General features: G+C 48.5%; 1 protein-coding gene and 1 long non-coding RNA gene across 3 annotated transcripts in view; one reads left to right on the top strand and one right to left on the bottom strand.

The window, feature by feature from the left end:
• Positions 1-19,034, bottom strand: part of LOC128847702 (bMERB domain-containing protein 1-like) — a 59,400-nt gene that overhangs the window by 21,735 nt on the left and 18,631 nt on the right. The gene's annotated exons all lie outside the window — the stretch shown is intronic.
• LOC128847703 (uncharacterized) lies at positions 9,338-18,299 on the top strand. Its single transcript, XR_008446935.1, has 3 exons — positions 9,338-9,532; positions 9,781-9,854; positions 18,040-18,299. It is a non-coding gene; the product is annotated as an uncharacterized LOC128847703 (long non-coding RNA).

The following is a 19,034-nucleotide window of genomic DNA, read 5'->3' as shown; positions in this document are numbered from 1 at the left end:
GTCTGCACTAGGAAATTAGGTTGGTATAACTGCGTCACTCAGGGGTGTGAAAAATCCAAGCGATACAGTTAAACCAACCCCAACCCCCGGTGTAGACAGCACTAGGTCAACAGGAGAATTCTCCCATCAACTTAGCTTCTGCCTCTCGGGGAGGTGGAGTAGCTCTGCTGACAGAAGCCCTCCGGTTGGCACAAGTAGCATCTTCAGTGAGGTGCTACAGTGGCACCACTGCAGCGTTTTAAGTGTAGACAAGCCCTACGTACGCTCATAACCTTATTTCTCTACCCCTTGCCCTCCTTTCCTGTATTTCCCCAAGCCTCATTGTTTGCTTTCCATGTCTTGTCACATCGTAACTTTTATTTACGTTGCAAGCTGTGGTGCCAGCTGGCAAAAGGGGTCACTGTTCTTTACAAGCAACTCTTGGCTCAGACCCGACAAACTCACAACAACCAATACACCACTTGTGTGGTCTTTATCCATGAAGGGTAGCATGTGAGGGCTCTGCTGAACGCTGTATTTTCATTGCAAAACAGGATGAAAAGCTGAAATTTCAAAAGTTTCCTTGGTACAGAAATTCTGAAGTATTTCAATTCAGAAATGTCAAAATGTGTCGTTCCGACATTTTCAACATAAACGTAAAATTTTAGCATTGCAAGAATCAAGGTGTTTCATTTGGGTTTGTTGAAATAACTCAAAATGTTTCATTTTCAGTCATGTCAACATTAAACTCCATCTTCGTATGGTGATGCATCATGGGAGTCACATGAGTCTGGAGCCTTATGGGAGTTGTCAGGACCCTGATGCCTCCAGTTTCCCCTATGGGCCACACCCCCAGTCAGACTACAAATCGCATAATGCACCCAGAGTCATGTGATACCAATGATTCACCACACCTCTGTCAGAATGAAATCAGCACATAGCCTTATGGGAGATGTAGCCCTCCAGGGAGACTGGCCAATAGGTGAGAATGGGGGACAGAACTACAACTTCCATAAGGCAATGTACCATGAACAGTAAAATGCAATTTAAAGTTTTGTTAAACTTGATTAGAAACTAAACATTTTGGGTCACTTCAAAAAATGAAATATTCTGATTTGTGTCAAACCAACCCAAAATGAAAAAAAAATCATTTGGATTTCATAATTTTTCAGCAAAATCAAAATTTTTCTGTCTGCTGGTTGTGTTGCTGTGTGGATGCTTGTATTGATTTGTGTGTGGGTTGTGTGGTTCTGGGAGAGTTGTCTTGATTTGTGCAGGTGGTGAATGAGGAATGTATGCTGTGGTGAGGGGCAGTAACTCCAGACATCACTTGATAGCCATTCTAGTCCTCTGAGTCAGCATGAAGCAATAAAAACAGCTGCAAGTTGGCTGAGAGCTCTTTTTGTTCGGAATATCACCACGTTCAGGCATCACTGAGATTCACATTCTCTTACCAACCAATTTTTTAAGTTCTCCGCCATTTTTGGCTGCATGACTTTATGAATTACACCCATGTGCCAGCACAGGGTTTCAGCTCCTAGTTCATTTTAACTTTGCTGAGCATCCCTGTGTACAAATGCCCATAAGATCTAAGGTCAATGCCCAGCTCTGTCAGAAGTGACCTTGTCAAATCTCTCAGTTACCTTATTTGTAGAAGGGATGAATGATACCTGCAGGGCTGGGACGGGCACACATTTATTAATACCAGCCAGCTGAGGAGCTGCGACTCGAAATCATGGTTTCCTACTGAATCCCAATACAGTGTTGGCTGCTGCTGGTACATGCTCCTGTCTGGGGCTCTCGTGCTATGCCTATCATGTGTGAGGCTCTGACTGTGGGGCTCAGATTTCTGGCTTTGATCTTCCACAAAACTACTCCGCTACTCCTGACGCAATTATCTGGCTTACCCACCTAAATGTAAAATTATAGTTGTTGCTCTACATCTCCATCAGCCAGGAGAAGAAGAAGAAGTGGGGGCAGGCTGTGGGGCTGGAGCACGCTCAGTGCAGTCTTTTTAATTTTTAGAACCATGTATTTACAGTGGGAGGGAGCTATAGATGTTTATCGTCCCCCATAAATGAATTCTTCCAGTGCTTTTCTCAGTTCCCTTTTATTAGTTTATATATTTCTAGTGATGAGGACCCAGATCCTCAAACGAATGGGCAAGGCACTGAAATACCTTTGAGGGTCTGTTTGTTGCTGAAGACGGTTTACCTGGGGCAATCTCAACAGAGCTAAACAGATTGGCGCTATTTCCTCCTTCCTCCATGATTCTGTGTCTAGCATACATGGCCCAATTTCATACTGGCTTTTTTATGATCTTTAAGCAGGCTCCTTATAGCCCACATGCTGTTCCCAGTTTCTGAGCCACACTGGTAGAGGTGACCTTGAATTCTTAACCTCATTGTAGCAAAATTAAGTCGAAGAGAGGGTGACTATTGATGGAAATTCTCCCATGTTCTGCATCGCTGTATTTAGTCCTTTAGAATCAGGAAGGTAAGTGCTCAGCGAGATTATTTCTGTACGTAATGTGGCATTAAGGAGATTCAATTACTTTTCTCACAAAAGGAATGATTGTTGTTTTGTACCATTGGCTGACCCCTAAAAGAACATGAAGGCCGAAGAACTAATGCTACTCTGGGAGCACAATGAAGGGAAAAGCGCTTTTATCTTTTATGTTCAATAAATAACAAAGGAATGGCTCAGTGCATAATGTATAATTGTAGGCACAGTTTCTGAGACTGTGCAGGAAGATCAGACCCCCAAGACTCTTTTCAACATATCTATGAAAAATGTTCTTCTGTCATTCTAGGTACCAGCGGCTTTCCATTTCTTTTTTGATCGGTGATGCATTAACCCTTTTAGTTCTGCAGGATGTAAACGGGCATGGCCAGGAAACGTTCTCCCATCCCACCCCCAGCAAACATGAGACCTCATTTGGAGTACTGTGTGCAGTTCTGGTCTCCCATGTTTAAAAAAGATGAACTCAAACTGGAACGGGTGCAGAGAAGAGCCACTAGGATGATCAGAGGAATGGAAACCCTGTCGTATGAAAAGAGACTAGAGGAGCTTGGGTTGTTTAGTCTGACAAAGCGAAGGCTGAGGGGGGATATGATTGCTATCTTTAAATATATTAGAGGGATTAATACAAGGGAGGGAGAAGAATTATTCCAGTTTAGCACTAATGTGGATACGAGAACGAATGGATATAAACTGGCCGTGGGGAAGTTCAGGCTTGAAATTAGACGAAGGTTTCTGACCGTCAGAGGGGTGAAATATTGGAACGGCCTTCCGAGGGAAACGGTGGGGGCGACGGACCTGTCTGGTTTTAAGATTAAGTTAGATAAGTTTATGGAGGGAATGGTTTAATGGTAAAGCATAGTAGTCAAGGAAAACCAAGCAATGGTAGGTAAATAGTATAATGGCTGACAGGGGTCAGGCTGGAGACTCTTGCCTATATGCTCGGGGTCTTACTGATCGCCATATTTGGGGTCGGGAAGGAATTTTCCTCCAGGGCAGATTGGCTGAGCCTCTGGAGGTTTTTCGCCTTCCTCCGCAGCATGGGGCAGGGATCTCTAGCAGGAGGGTCTCTGCTGATTGAGGTCACTTAAAACAGGATTGGGGACTTCAACAGCAGAGTCCAGGGAAGGAGTAGGGACGGTTTTATGGCCTGCAGCATGCAGGGGGTCAGACCAGATGATCATAATGGTCCCTTCTGACCTTAAAGTCTATGAGTCTATGACTGGAATTTAACTTGTCGCCTTAAGAAGTCCATGTGTAAACTTCTGCTGATTTCTAATGTGATTTGCAATCAAGGACCAATGAGCATGACCTGGTCTCTCACTCACACTTGTGCAAATCAGGAATAACTGCCTGGAAGTTGATGGACATTTGGGTTGAGGGAGAAGCCAGGCCCCAATCATACGTATAATAAAGGAGCACATCAAATGCATGCAATTGACATGGCACTTAAAATGCTGGCAGCAACCTAGCCACGCTAGGAGCAGTAAACCTCCTGCAGCGCTTGCTTCAGCACAGTCTAGTCCAGCCAGTAATTACCCAGGGTTCTGGTGGGTTTGTACAGCCTGTGCTGAAGTACACGCTGCCACAGCTTCACTGGCCTGGGACCTGACCTCGCTCTATTAAAGCTAGTTCGGGTATGTCTACATGAGCTGTGATCACATCCAGTGATTGCAGTATAGACATATTCTTAGAAGAACGGAGGTCTATTCAAATGCATTGAAACAAGTATTAGCAGGTTTTCATGATAACAAAGTTCACAATAAGCAGTGATATCACTGCCTAACCCTGCTCAGTATGGAATGCTCCAGTGTGACTGTCGATGGGGGAATTTCTGCAAAAATTTGGGTAAATCTCTGGGTTCTTTAAATGAAAAATTAAGACACCCATTGGTGCATTAGTACTGTATATTCATTGCTGGAATCGCCTGTCATTTCAGGATTGTCTGGTTAAACAAAGAGCCATGTCATTGTTGGTGTAGCTGAGCCAAAAGTCCTTGGGTAAAATTTTCAAAAGCACCTCAGTGGTTTAGGAGCTCAAGTCCCATTTTCAACAGGGATTTAGTCACTTAGGCCCAGATTTTTAAAGGTATTTAGGTGTTGCTCTACTCAGCATTGGATGGCCTAAGTGACTTGGACAGCTAAGTCCCGTTTTCAAAAGTGAGTATACACTTAGGCCCAGATCCTAAGAGATATTTAGGTGCCTAACTCCCATTGAAATAGGCACTTAAGGCACTTTTGAAAATGTAACCCCTTGTCTTCTCTTTACAGCCATTTTGGTCTCACCTGTCCAACTCACACAGCAACTCTATAATATACACAGCATCAGGTGTAACAAACCATTCTGAAACAATGTACATACAATATCATGGCTGAGTGTGTACATGCCCAAAAGTCAGGGAACCCCAATGTTATGGATTCCATAGCAACCGTAACATGCCCCTCTTGCTCTTAGGGAGCATTGTCTATTACTGCACATTGGGGCTAACTTTTCTGCCTTCATATGTTATTTGCAGTGGGGCTGGCATACTTTACCCATGTGGGACTCAGTTCCTTTTTCCTATGGTGGTGGTGTTGCATGAGTTTCATCATCATCTGTAACAGGACTTGAACCCTCTTCCCCCTGAAGTGAAAGGTTTGTACCTACCTTTTATAATGAAGTGCCTCTTGGGCTGGAGGATCCTGAAAAAACACAGTGGTCCCCCTACACTGCTACAACAGCTTGGTCTTCAGTATAGTTTCACCTAACTCTGTTTTAAGTATGTCCTTGCAACACGATAGAGGCTTGGACATTTACATGACGCTAGTGGATGGTTCTGAAACATGGTTAAATTAAAATGCTGTCCAGTCTCCTACACTGCCAAGGAAACCAGGCTCCAACCAGAGTGGGAGACTACCATGGTAATAACTACACAAGAGATAAGACTTTGACCTCCCCTAGAATCATGCTGCTTCTGTTTTAAATACTGCAAAGACTTGTCCCATTTTCACCTGCGTCCCTGGTGCTGATTATGTTGGCCATTAGCTGTTCCGGTCATTCCATGCCTAGGTGATGCTATAGGTGACAGATTGCAATGACCAAAGCTTTTAGAACATCTTTAACTTCCTGGAAATGTCTTCTCAGAAGAGTGTGTCTAAGTGGCAGCTGCATTGGGAAGTTGTTCAGTCAGTGTTGCTTAATCCGGTGCTGTACAGCTTTTGCAGCTAAGGAGCACATTTTTGGATTAGACCTAGAACTAAAAGACTTTGTAATGCTTCAGTGCACTACCGCAACCCTCCGTCCCCCACACTGGGCTTTGCTTCAATGTACCAGAGAGCTATACACACAGACAGCACAGTGGCCAGCTTCCTACAACCATGCAGAAGAGGGAAGGGAGTACATGGAAAAAGGGAAGCAGTATATGGGGAGGACACTGCCACCCACAAACCTCTCAAGCAGCTGAGCTACAGAGGAAATGCTATTTGCTGTCACTGAAATCCATTTTTCTGGCCGGTAAAATACCACGGAGCAAGACACAGTCACAAATAAAGGGCCTGGCCTAGAAGTTTTGTTGTTGACTTCCACGGATGCAGAACCGGGCCCAAACACACAGTCAATAACATTCCCTCCATTGGAGGGCAGGGTTGCACACTGGCACATTACAGTCCTGATAGGAATGGTGATGAGTATCTTGGTAGTATATATGCCCGTATGCTGATCATCTCATGGCTACAGACCTGTGCCCAGTCTGCTGACTTCTTTATCATATTCAAGCCACTGAAGCCCAGCTTATGCATAAGGCTTGTCCTTAACTGAATGGTAAGCATGATCCACAGACGATGATCAGATTTTCAGCTGCAGGTATGCCCATGTAAGCCAATGGCAAAGTGTGTATTGCATCCCCGTCTAGTGGCTAGTCCATTAGAGGAAAACAGCCTACTACTGCTATCAGCTAATGAAATTGTTCCTTTATCTCAAGTGGTAGACGTCTGTACTGCAGCACTGAAAGTCCCTGGTTCAATCAGAGGGTGGTTGTTGCCCCTACATAACTGCCTGGACCCCCACTGTGCATGCCACACCCTGTAATGCAGAGACTGGGGCATTGCCTAAATGCTTCTCACCACAGAGGTTCAGTTCTCTTTTAATACATCTCATTCAGCCAGAGTGATGAAACGAGGCTGGTGGGGTTTCCTGCCCTAGTAAGTGTTGCTTCCTACCTTTCCTGCACTAGCACAAGGTATCTTCATCCAGGATCCCAAAGCTGCAGCAAAATGGCACCGTAAAAAACTCTTTTCAGTGGAAATAAAAATTAAACCACAAAATCCTGGTGGGTTAAGTCCTGTCCTGGCTCAGGCCCCATTCAGGCAAACGTACTGGCCCAACGCTCCTTGTGTTGTATGCAGTCAGCAGTGCACTGCTTCCTGGGAATAGACCTGGAGATGGCCTCTCCAATGCAGTTGCCCCAGAGCAGGGGGTGGTGGGGAGGCAAGGCCATCATCACCCCGCTCTGTGACTGTGCTGACTTTCGGAAGTTTAGCTGGTTATGGACTGAGAGGACACATTAAGAGGGCTTCAGGATTTGGCTCCTTGCATTCTGCTCCTGGACTACATTGACTTTTTCCCTGTGAATGCCCCATAGAAACCCTCACTTGACTGCCTGGCCCGCAGGTATCGCAAGAGGCTCTTTCCATGATGGCAAAGCACTGGGAGCCTAATTGGCATTTACACCATGGCACCTTTACACCACTCAGGCAGTAGAGATGGGCACAAATTTACCCCCCCCTCTCTGAGCTTCCCCCCTAAACTGCCAGAGTGGTGTGAAGGGGCCTTAGTGTAACAGAGAATCAACCCTTGGGGGATTAGAACTCACTCTATGGTAAGTATTTATTTTACAAATTCAGATCTGAAGAAGTGAGGTTTTTACCCACAAAAGCTTATGCCCAAATAAATCTGTTAGTCTTTAAGGTGCCACCAGACTCCTTGTTGTTTCAGCCCAGTGAGTTATTCTGATAATCCCTAGCTCATATACAGCACTTTTCATCAGTAGAGCTCAAAGTGCATTACCAAGGAGGGTGGCATCATTATCTCAATTTTATTGATGGGGAAACTGAGGCATGGAGAGGTGAAGTGACTTGCCCAAGAGCACCTGGCCAGCCAAAGCCAGGAATAGAACCTCAGTCTCCTGAGACCAGGGTCAGCACTAGGACACTGCCACAACATCCTCATCTAGGATAGATTGGCGTAGCTCCACTGAAGTCGATGGGGCTACACTGGGAAATCTGGTTCATAGTGGTTGGGCTTGTTTTTAAGTCCACTGTCACTCCAGTGAGATGATCACAAAGGAAGGTCATGGAAAGCACTAAAGAATGTGAGATCTTTGGAAGTGGAAATAAATAGGAAGAAATGTAAGTTGATTTGGTGTACAGGTCTCTAATCATGTTCTGAGCCAGCCAAGGCCAATTGCCGGTGTCATGCACTGGGTCCTGCCCCTCTTCATGACAGAGTGACAAAACCATCAATTACACCATTAAAGCTAGCGTTGGCACTAATGATTTAAAGAGTCTGTACTAGATTAATGGCTGAGCCGGTGGGTCTGTTGGCAGATCAAGGTGGAGAGTGAAGGAAGCAAACGTTCTTGGTCTCTCATGCAAACATGAAAAGTAATGGAACAGATGAGTCTTTAGTTTTCCTGGCCACAGTTTTCAAAGTTAGGCCAAAGTTTGCGTGAAACACCCCTCCCTGTTAGCAAGCGCTGCTCTGGCTGGAAAAGGGCAAGTGGGTTCTGCTAACTCACTGGTGCAGTTAGCTTGTTAACCCACCCTGCTATAAGGGAGATAGGTGCAGCCTTCAGGGAAAGGAGCTAGGGTTTAGGACAAACATCTCTCCCAGCCTTTCCCCTTAAGCTTTGCCCCAATGTCCATCTCCCCAACTGTGACAGAATGTACCCTGTGTCCACACCCTATACGCTATTGTAATAATCTCTGTATAAAGTATGCCTGGTCAGGTATCATTTGAAAACTCATAATTTGCTGGTCATTATTGTCTTGATAAAATGCATTCGGCAATATTGTATGTGAAGTTTTACGATTCCCCTCTATGGTGTTGTAAACACATGTTCCAAACTGAGGCTGGCAAACAGGTTTGTCTCAAACAAAGGAATGTGTGCTCTGCTTAAACTGCACTTAAGAAGTAAACTTAGGGCTTGTCTACACAGGCAAGTTTCTGCGCAGTAAAGCAGCTTTTTGCGCTCAAACTGCAGACGTGTGCACACTGCCAAGACACGTTGTGCGCAGAAACTCCTCAGTTGCAGCGCTGCAAAAAAACCACCTTGACAAAAGTCATAAGGCTATTTGCACAGAGACTCCAGCGCTCTATTGCCAGAGTAGACACTCGATTGCTTTCTGCGCTGTAATTGGCCTCTGGAGCTTTCCCATAATGCCTCAAGTGACCGCTCTGCTCATTGTTTTGAACTCTGCTGCCCTGGAGACATGCGCCCCTCCCGTTTCAAAGCACTGTTTCTGACAGCCCTTGCGTGCGGTGCTGATCTGCTCCTGGACACAAAGCAAACCATTAATGTAGAATGCTCGTGCTGTTGAACATAGAGGCAGGTCTCTCTCTCTCTCTCTCTCTCTCTCACACACACACACACACACACACACACAGAGAGAGAGAGAGAGATTGCTGTGCAGATAGCCCAGGGAGGGGGCGGGGAGGGCTGATGTCGTCACCCTGCCTAAGGACTGGCAGGGTACAGATTATTTCTACTAAAGCAAGAACAGACTTTATATAAACCTGCATTGTCCAGGAGAGGGGTGAGGCAAATCTAGGAGTGGAAGTGTGTTGTGGTCACTCTGCAGTATAACTCAGACTGATAAGAGCCAAGGTGTAGCTGGCTGGTTGCAGCACACCCAGATGTAGCTGGGAGTGAATTGCATGCTGGAGATTGTTTGGGAGAAATCCAGGCTGGAGGCTACAGCAGTAAAGGATTATAAAGGGCATCCCAGGTCAGAAGGCAGGGGTGACACAGCTACTCACTAGTCTAGGTTGTACCATGGTATGTCACACCTTTCCTCTCCCACTCTTGCGACGTGCTAAACTGCTTCCTGCTTCCATCTCATCTAGCCTTACCTCCTCTTTGCCCCGTTTCTTCTCCATCCTCCCTGTGCTGTCCCCCTACGACTCCTCCGCCTCCTCCTCTCCTCTCTGACTGCTGCTGTCACTGCTTCTAGCGACAAACAGCAAGCTGAAGAAAACATTGAAAAAGGCCAATTCAACATATTAACATCATGTGGCTTATTTCAGGGGCACCGGCAACGAGCCTCGTGTGATGGCAAGGAGCTTACAAGCCGAGCAGACAAAATGCAGAGGGATGAAAGGTGGGTGAGGGAGCAATGGAAAGTGATGGGACTGAGCAAGGGTCTTGTTGGTTTCGGGAAGGAGTTCTGTTGGTTGGGTTTCGGTACTGGGAGGTGCGGGGCACTGTAATTTTCATAAATGCCCCACTGATGGGAGGCTGGGGTTTAAAGGTTTTGTGGAGACGAGGTGGAAGCGGTCGCCTAGAGAGTTGCTGGCGTGGGCAGCTGCATGGGAGATTTCAGCTCTGATTGCAGATGTCATTTTGGAAGGAAAAGGCAATTAAAACCCCAACGATTGAGGCAGAAATGTGGTTGAAATCTTGCCAGCACCCACATGACCCTTCGGCAGTTGCAGGCCTTTGTGCACACCATGCCATGAGCCTCTGTTTGGATGGTGAGCCGGAAGATGGCAGAGTTTCTGGGAATCATTACAACTTGGAGTGTCAAAATGGAGGAGGGATAGCAAAATGGTGTACAGTGGATTCAAATGAAACCCAAAGGATCACAGGATTTTGGTTGTGCCCAGGTCCAGTCTGATCTGGACCTTTCCTCACACAGGGACTTTGCCTCACCCCACCCCACTCCACCTCTTCCCCCAAGCCCGCAACCCCGTCCCACCTCTTCCTGCCCTCACCCCTGAGAATGCCTGGCCCTCGGTCCTCCTCCCTCCCCCCCAGCACCTCCTGTATGCCGTGGAACAGCCGATCGCGGCGGGACAGGAGGCGCTGAGAGGAGTTGATCGGTGGGGCCACCGGTGGGAAGGAGGCGCTGTGGAGTGGGGGAGGCTAGCTGCCGGTGGATGCTGAGCACCCACCATTTTTTCCCATGGGTGCTCCAGCCCTGGAGCCCCTAGAGAGTCGGCGCCTATGGCTGGCGGGGCTCGGGCTGTAGGGCTGTCTCATTGCAGTGTAGATGTCTGGACTCCAGCTAAAGCCTGAGCTCTGGGACTCTCCCCCTGCACAGGGTCCTAAACCCCGGGCTCTAGCCCAAGCCCAGATGTCCACATAGCAACGAAACAGCCCTGCAGCCTGCGTCCCCTGAGCCTAAGTCGGCTGGCAGGGGTGAGCCACAGGTGTCTAGTTGCTGTGTAGACAGACCCAAAGTGATTTAGGCACCTTAAAACGCAGATAGGTGCCTAAGTCCAACATTTAGGTGCCACTGATATCCTCTAAACCCCTGTTCAGCTGTCACCTAATCCTGTAGGCACCTACATCCAGCCAGTAAAGTCCCCCATGCACTTACATTTCCACTGGTGAGCATGTGGAAAACCACCCGAGATTAGCAGGTTCTACACAGGCCAAACAGCATGCCACAGGTAGAAATTGCACCGCTCTGACGTGCACTGCCACATCACGTGGCCAAGCCCTGAGTCCTGATGCCACTGAACTGCTCAGTGCCCTTATTCATGGCAAAGCCCGGGCAGGATTCAGAACCTAGGCATTCTCCTGCCTATCTCGCCTGCAGGGCCTGCTCCGATTAGCGTGCTCTGAACACACAGGACAGTTGCCGATGCGCAGGTCAGGAATTTGGGGGGCAGGCTGGGTATGGGTCTCATTCAATAGCCAGTGGCCAGGGCACTCACCTGGGAGGTGGGAAAACTAGATTCAAGTCCCTGCTTCAATGAATAGTTATTTATGCAAAGTGGAACTGCTCCAACAGGCGAGATTGAGAGAGCCCAGCCCGGAATACCCAGCACTCTGGTGTTTGAGTGCTCCCTTAGAACGGGGGAGAGCTGGGTTCAGGGTTCAAGTCCTTGATCCAAATTAGGCAAAATAGGGCTTTGTACCCAGGTCTTCCATCTCCCAGATGAATCCCTGAACCACTAGGACAGGGGTGGCCAACCTGTGGCTCCAGAGCCGCATGCGGCTCTTCGGAAATTAATATGTGACTCCTTGTATAGGCACCAACTCAGGGGCTGGAGCTACAGGTGCCAACTTTCCAATGTGGCAGGGGGTGCTCACTGCTCAACCCCTGGCTTTGCCACAGGCCTTGCCCCTACTTCACCCCTTCCCCCAAGGCCCCCACTCCTTCCTGACCCCTTCCCTCAGCCTGCCACGCCCTCACTCCTCCCCCTTCCCCCAGAGCCTCCTGCATGCCGCAGGAAGCATGGGGAAGGAGCGGGAGGTGCTGATCAGCAGGGCTGCTGGCAGGTCGGGGGGAGCTGCTGGGGAGCTGCTGATGTATTACTGTGGCTCTTTGGCAATGTACATAGATAAATTCTGGCTCCTTCTCAGGCGCAGGTTGGCCACCCCTGCACTAAGCTCCTGGCTCTGGCCTGCCGTAGCCTGACTCCAGGAGAGGGTTCCTGGCTGTGAATTCCAATCAGAGGGAGGTGCCTCCCTTCAGTCCAGATGTAGGCACCCAGCTACCTCTGAGGGGCAGAGCTTAGGCTGCTCCTCCTTCCTCTGCACTTCACTCCTGGATAATTTCCCCCTCCCCCACACACATACTCCGCTTGCCAGCTTCTGTGAATCCCATTCCTAGTGACTGACTCCCCAGGCACTGTATGGGGACCTGGGGGCCTCACTCGAGGCTATGAATTCCACTGGGCAGCAGGGATCGCGCCCTGGAGCCCCACTTTCCATTGGTCCCTGCTGCTTTAGAGTGTAGCCAATGAAAGCTGCTGAGATGCCACGCCCTGTTTCCCAGGTAATCTCTGATTTTAGGAGCAATCGTCTGTGCTGAAATTAACAACAGAAATAGAGACACCAGGAGAAAGGCCCATTCTCTGGCTGCCTTTTCCTTCCTTCCTCGCTCACAGGCCAATTAGCATTGCAATAACCAGCTCCCACTCACCGTGGCTCTTGTGAAATGAGGGCTGTCAGCTCTGTTTTGGGTCACAGGCGTACATGCAAAGGAAACCTCCTGGGCTGAGTGGAAGAAACGTTTCATTGCCTCTTCACTTAGGGTGGAGATGAGGGATGCTGCAATGGCAGCCTCGTGCAACCAACTCCATGGGTGTTCTGGGGCTCAAGCACCCATGGAAAAAAAATAGGGTGTGCTCAGCACCCACCAGCCACACTGGTTCCAGCCCCAGGGCTGGCAGCCAATCAGCTGTTCGGGGGGCAGAGAGGAGAGAGCGGCGGGTGGGCAGGGGGGTGCCTCAGGGGAGGAGCAGGTTTGAGAAGAGGTGGAGCACTCACCGGGAAAAATGCAAGTCAGGGCCTGTGACCCCTTCCCTCGCTGCACTGCCAAGATCTGTCTGCACACGGAATTAGGACTGCAACGGGATAAAGTCTTGCAAGTTGTGCCAATACAACCATGGTCATGTCCTTCGTTTGGCACATCCTGTTGGTGGCGGGTGCCTATCAGGCACCTTCAGCGCTTTGTTTAACGATCTGTCCACAGGGTGTAGAACAAATCCCATGTCAAGTGGCTTTCAGGCAGTCAAAGAAACAGCAGCAACTCTGATCCTGCCTGAAGCACCCAACTAGAGACTAGTGTAAGCTGCAAAGTGGCCATAGGGCACACTGGGTAACGTGATTCGTATGGCTGATAGATCGCACCATTAAACGGGGTCCTCATGAGCTGAAAAGCAGGTGTTTGCAATGAGGATTCTGAGTTCACCTTTTAGTCCAGTCAAATTGCAGGGCAGTTTTCAAACACAGAGGGAGGGATATGATGTCCAGATCCCGCATAAAGATGCTGATACTATCAGTGGCATTTACACGCCCATTGGAACACCCCAGGGTGGGATCCGGGCTGCCGTGTCAGCTCCAAGTCATGAGGGGTTAGTTCATTACTTGGGAACGTGTCTGAACGAGCCCTTGGTGCTCAGCTGGGACTGCCTGGCCATCTGCGGAAGTCCAGTGGCTGGTGCTGCTTTGGAATTCCCTAGTGGAACTGGTACAAGTGTGCGACACAGTGTGAACACTGGATGCAGCAGGGAGTTTTGACACTATCACATAAAAATAGGGGAAGCCAGTGTTCAAACACGGGCTGCTGCATTATATACCTAAATGGGTGGTGTCTGCACCCCTAGGACCCTGCATCACACAGGCACATAAGCAAATAAAGTCACAATGAAATGCATTGACCTTCCTCCCATTCATAGTCATGTACCATTCATAGCTGTTACTTCAGTGATTCCTGAATGAACATAAGGTTATTTTCTACTGGATCTAGGGCCCAATGCTGCAATCTTCCACTAGCAGGATGAGCCTGTCTGTTAGAATTTGGATAGTGAGCAACTCTCAAACCAAATCAAATGAACTCAGACTTATTTGCACTTCTGAGATAGCAGAGAAGCCACACAGGAGATGCCACTGTTTCTTGGGGAGTTAATTCAAGTTTTAAAACCCACTGAGGAAGGGAGTATGTTTACTGGTTAGAGCAGAGGACTTGTATCTAGGACTCACTTGAGTTCTATTTCTGACTGTCATTGACATGCAGGTGACCTGGGGCAAAGCACATCACCTCTCCGTGACTCAATGTCCCTATCTGTAAAATAGGGAGAATTATACCTATCCTACAGAAGAGTGTAGGACAGCATAACTAGATTGATCATTTGTAATGATGTAGTTTGAAGAGTGCTTTGAGATCCTTGGATGAAATGTGCTGCAGAAAAGCAAAGAAAATGAAAGTAAAGCTAAACTACAGTGAAATAACCAGCTTTACACAAGACATCAAAACCTGAGTGGTTCAGACTGAGGGGCTGGTATCCTTCCGTGACTCCAACTTGTGCTTACTCAGTTCCTGTGCTTGGGGCAGAGATGGAGTTAAGGTGGGTGGGTTAAGGTGGCTTCAAACCACTTTTGTGCTGCCCATATCCTGGGGCCATGCTCAGCCTTTGATATAAGTTAGAACAGCCTAAAGGCTGCTCTAACATATAGTCTATTTTCCATGGTCTTCTAGGAGTGGGGAATAAATGCAGGGCAGCACAAACCAATTATACCCCCTCCCTAACCCTGCTCACTGCCTCCTACTTCCCACCTCCAATACCCATTCTGTGTGAGCGGTGGGGAGCAGGGCTGACACAGAGAGGCCTTTTTCTTAGGGAACTGTTTCTGACCTCTGTAAGGCCCCTGTACACTGCTCCGATCAAGTTGGAGCATTGCATGCTGGGACCTGCAGTTTGCATAGGCCACACCTCCCAAATAAAGATGTGGGCAGCTACCTCAGGTGCTACAGAACTCTGTGCATTGCAGTTCGGCTGTCTCAGTCATGACGTGACTCAGGATTTTGTTCTAACAAAGACTGTTGAGTCCAGCAGTGAAATCAGTCCCAGGGAAAATCCCCTTCTTTGGTTTCTGGCTGCAAAGGCTGCAGCAGTCACTGTGCTGAGTCAGGGAGGAAAAGGCGATGGCACAGGTGGGGATCAGGCACTGATGCTAATCAAGCCTTTCATGTGCAGTGTTTCCCCTTTGTCTTGATTTGATCAGAGAGGATTCCCCAAGGAGGCCCTGGGAAGGGGAAGCATAGGAGAGTTTTAGGAAGAGGCTTTACAATGACGCTACAGGTCAGTGCAGAAACAGCTATATCTGAGACGTGCAGCTATTTGAGAGCGACATGTAGACAGACACAGATATCTGGGAGTGTCTCTTTCTTGGCAGACCAGTAATGCTCTGCACTAGATTCAGGTTCCCGTCCCAAGCCCCAGCTCATGCTCCCCAAATGACAGCAGCCAGGGTCACTGTGGACATGCCAACAGGGTGGGGGCATTTTGTCCCTCATCACCGGCCAGTTCAGAATATCTTTCTGCATCCCACGGGCCGGGGCCTCATGGAAAGCTCCCTCCTCTGGGGAAGGACTTGAAGAAAGGGGAAATTATACTTTGAAGCACTGAAGAGACCAGTGGAGAGGGGAGAAGGGGGAAATACCAAATATATTTACCTACCCTTTTATATGTCCCCATGACCCATTGCTGCTGTAAAGGACCATGCATCCCAGTAAGGGGTTAAGGGCTGTTTACATGAGAAAGTTATACTGAAATAACATGAACTGGCCTTTAAACTGAGAGTGTTAAACCAAAGGCTGTATGCGCACTTTTATTTTGGTGTAAGAATGGCTTATATTGGTTTAATTAAACTTGTTCCAAATCAACTTAAGCTTAATAGTATCCCATCCTACAGCAAAATGGGTAGTTTGTGGGGAAAAAATTCGGTCTGAACATGCAGTTTGTCAAAATCAAAACATTTTGCAAGAACATGTCAAATTTCACTGAAATTTTCAAAGGGAACAATTTTGACTTTCTTGTTTTGTTTCAGTGATGTCAACCATGTCATTCTGATAAAGTAAAAATGGTTTGTTTCAGCGTTTATTACAGTAAAACATTTGTTTTAATATTACATTTCATACCCCACATAATCTATTAGATGTAATGTTTCAGTATAACATAAAAGTCTAAATTCAATGTTCTGACATTACTGAAACAAAACACTTCAGTGATACCAAATGGAAATGTTTTGATTTTTTTTCATTCCATGGGAAATTTCAATATTTTGGCTTTTTGTTCCAATTTGGAATTATATTTTTTAAATTTCAGAATTTCCCATGGAATGGAAATTCCGCCTTCTGACAAGCTCGAGAAATAAGCATGTCTCCTCAGCCTTTTGCACAGCTTTAACTATATTGGTTTAAATTCTCAACTCACACTATAGCAATGCAACTTTCTTGTGTAGTTAAGATCCTGTCATGTGAGTCATGCTTCTGAAGTGAAGGGTACGCTCATCCCTGCTGTTAGCCAAGTCATATCTCAGCTTCCAGCTGTTGTATCTCTGACACAGGCAGTTTAAATTCCCCTTTAGTGCTCAGACACCAAGCGATTACATGAGTCATAGTTACAAATAAAGTTACAGGGAATCTCAGCAAATCTTCCAATGACCTTGGGCTAGGTCAGGGGTGGGCAAACTTTTTGGCCCGAGGGCCACATCGGGGTTGCAGAACTATATGGAAGGCCCCCTATAGGGGGTGGGGTCCCTGGGGTGTAGTTAGGGGCCTCCCGGGATCCCCTGCCCCTAACTGCTCCACGGGACCCCACCCCCTATCCAACCCCCCCTTCTCCCTGTGCCCTGACTGCCCCAACCCCTATCCACACCCCCACCCCCTGACAGGCCCCCCGGGACTCCCATGCCTATCCAACCGCCCCCTGCTCCCTGTCCCGACTGCCCCCCCCCAGAACCCCTGTCCCCTGACTCCCCCAACCCCTATCCACACCCCCACTCCCTAACAGGCCCCACGCCTATCCAGCCCCCCCTGTTCCCCATTCCCTGACCGCCCCCCCACCAGAACCTCAGCCCCATCCAACCACTCCCTGTCCCCTGACTGCCCCCCGGGACTCCCCGCTCCCCGCCCCCTTACCATGCCAGAGCCAGCACGCCGCCCCGCTGCCCAGCAGGAGCAGCGTGCCAGAGCGCTGTCAGCACAGCGACTGAGGCTCAGGGGCCGGGCAGGACAGTCCCACGGGCCGGATGTGGCCCACAGGCTGGGCTAGGTAGTGGGTTCATTGTCATTTCAGGTTCTGAAACAAATACTTCTCGTTGCTCTAGTCACAGCCTGCCAGGTTCAGCTGGATCATTGAGTATCAAGGCCTTGGGCCCTCAGCAGAACCAGCCTTAGCGTTTTGAGAGGCGGGCCTGAAAAATTGTGTTGTTTACCATCCTGCACCTCCACCAGTCAAAACTGATTCCTGGCCACCTTGATCACATTGCTCTGCACAGGCCTGGTGTCAAGGTTCTGGGCCTGGTCACCCCACATTTAGCTGACTCCATTTACATATGAACTGTGTGTGTGAATATTTCACTCCCCACACCAGCCTCCTGCTGCAGAAATAGGGCCCAGCTGCTTGTTCCTTTCAGTCTTAGTGACTGGTCTACATTGCTTTGTGTCAATGACACGTTGAAGGGTCTTCACAAGGGGAAGGGCTACAAACTTATGTAAGCAGAGTCTGAATGAGCTCTCCCCTGACATCTAGTGGTGAGCTGTGGAAAAGAACTTCAGGAGCTGCTCTCGTTTGCATGGACACACCCACCCTGCCTAGGTGCTCAGCGTGATGGGATTGCTTGCCCAAATGATCACTTGTGGCTGGTGTTGGATCCCCAGTCTCCTTGTTATTGGGGCTAGCCTCCCCGGCCGGGAGCTTAGGGGCCAGGTAGGACAGTCCCACGGGCCGGATGTGGCCTGCAGGCCGTAGTTTGCCCACCTCTGGGCTAGGAAGTGGGTTCATTGTCATATCAGGTTCTGAAACAAATACTTCTCGTTGCTCTAGGTTGTTATCCTTGTTGTGTGAACCGAGGGCAGCAGAACTGTACCTGGCATATCCGGATGGAGAGACTCACCCTCAACTTAATGGCCGTCGCTAGGCAGGGGACATGGGTTCCAAAGCCCAATGCATTGAGAGGGGGTTGGGATAGTTGTACTTGGTGGAGTGGGCCCTGTTTAAGGGTCTTAAAAACCATCTGACCCTTTCTCTTTCCACAGTAAAATAAAAGAGCTAATTTAGGCTCAGTTGAGAGTCTTGTTACATGCTGCAGAGCTGAAATCAGTGATACCTAGGTCTAAGTATTAGATCTACTTTGGGACAGTGTCTCTATTGCAAGTCTCCAAGATGCTACAGGACCCTCTGTTGCTTTTTACAGATTCAGACTAACACGGCTACCCCTCTGATCTATTGCAAGAAACTGCCTAGTGTGCACCAGCAGTGAAGCTCCCTCACTAACAATCACTGAGAGGTGTGTTAAGTGGGGGGGACCCTGAAGACATCTTGGCCAGGTGGGCAGCTGGTGGAGAGGCACGGCCAGCAGGGTGGTTGGTGGAAAGAAGTGGCCAGCAGGATGGCTGGTGGAGAGGGCCAGAGCAAAGTCCCACAGAGATGCATGGCAATTGGCCGTTGGGGCAACGAGTGAGTGCCCGAGCAGCAGAGCATGTAAGTTGCCTCCTTACCCCCCGTTCCACCCAGGGTGGAAGGTGAACTCTGCAGATGAACCTCTGAACTCTGGGGCTGCACTGGCCAAGGACAGCAACTGTGAGGGGGGTGCAGAAAAAAGACGGGCAAGTTAAAGGAACTTTTGGGTTGCTGGACTTAAGAACTTGAGGTGAAAAGGACACTGCCCAACTTACTTGGGGGTGGGTCTTTTGCTCATGGTTTATGTTTATGAACCCTAGTTGCGGTGTTTTCCCAAATTAATGCTGAGTTACTTCCCTCCTTTTATTAAAAGTTTTTGCTACACTCAGACTATGTGCTTGTAAGAGGGGAAGTATTGC

This window comes from Malaclemys terrapin, chromosome 13, assembly GCF_027887155.1.
Source record: "Malaclemys terrapin pileata isolate rMalTer1 chromosome 13, rMalTer1.hap1, whole genome shotgun sequence".
Lineage (NCBI taxonomy): Eukaryota > Metazoa > Chordata > Testudines > Emydidae > Malaclemys > Malaclemys terrapin.
Note: the sequence above shows the minus strand (reverse complement) of the source record. Positions and strands in the feature narration are given on the sequence as shown.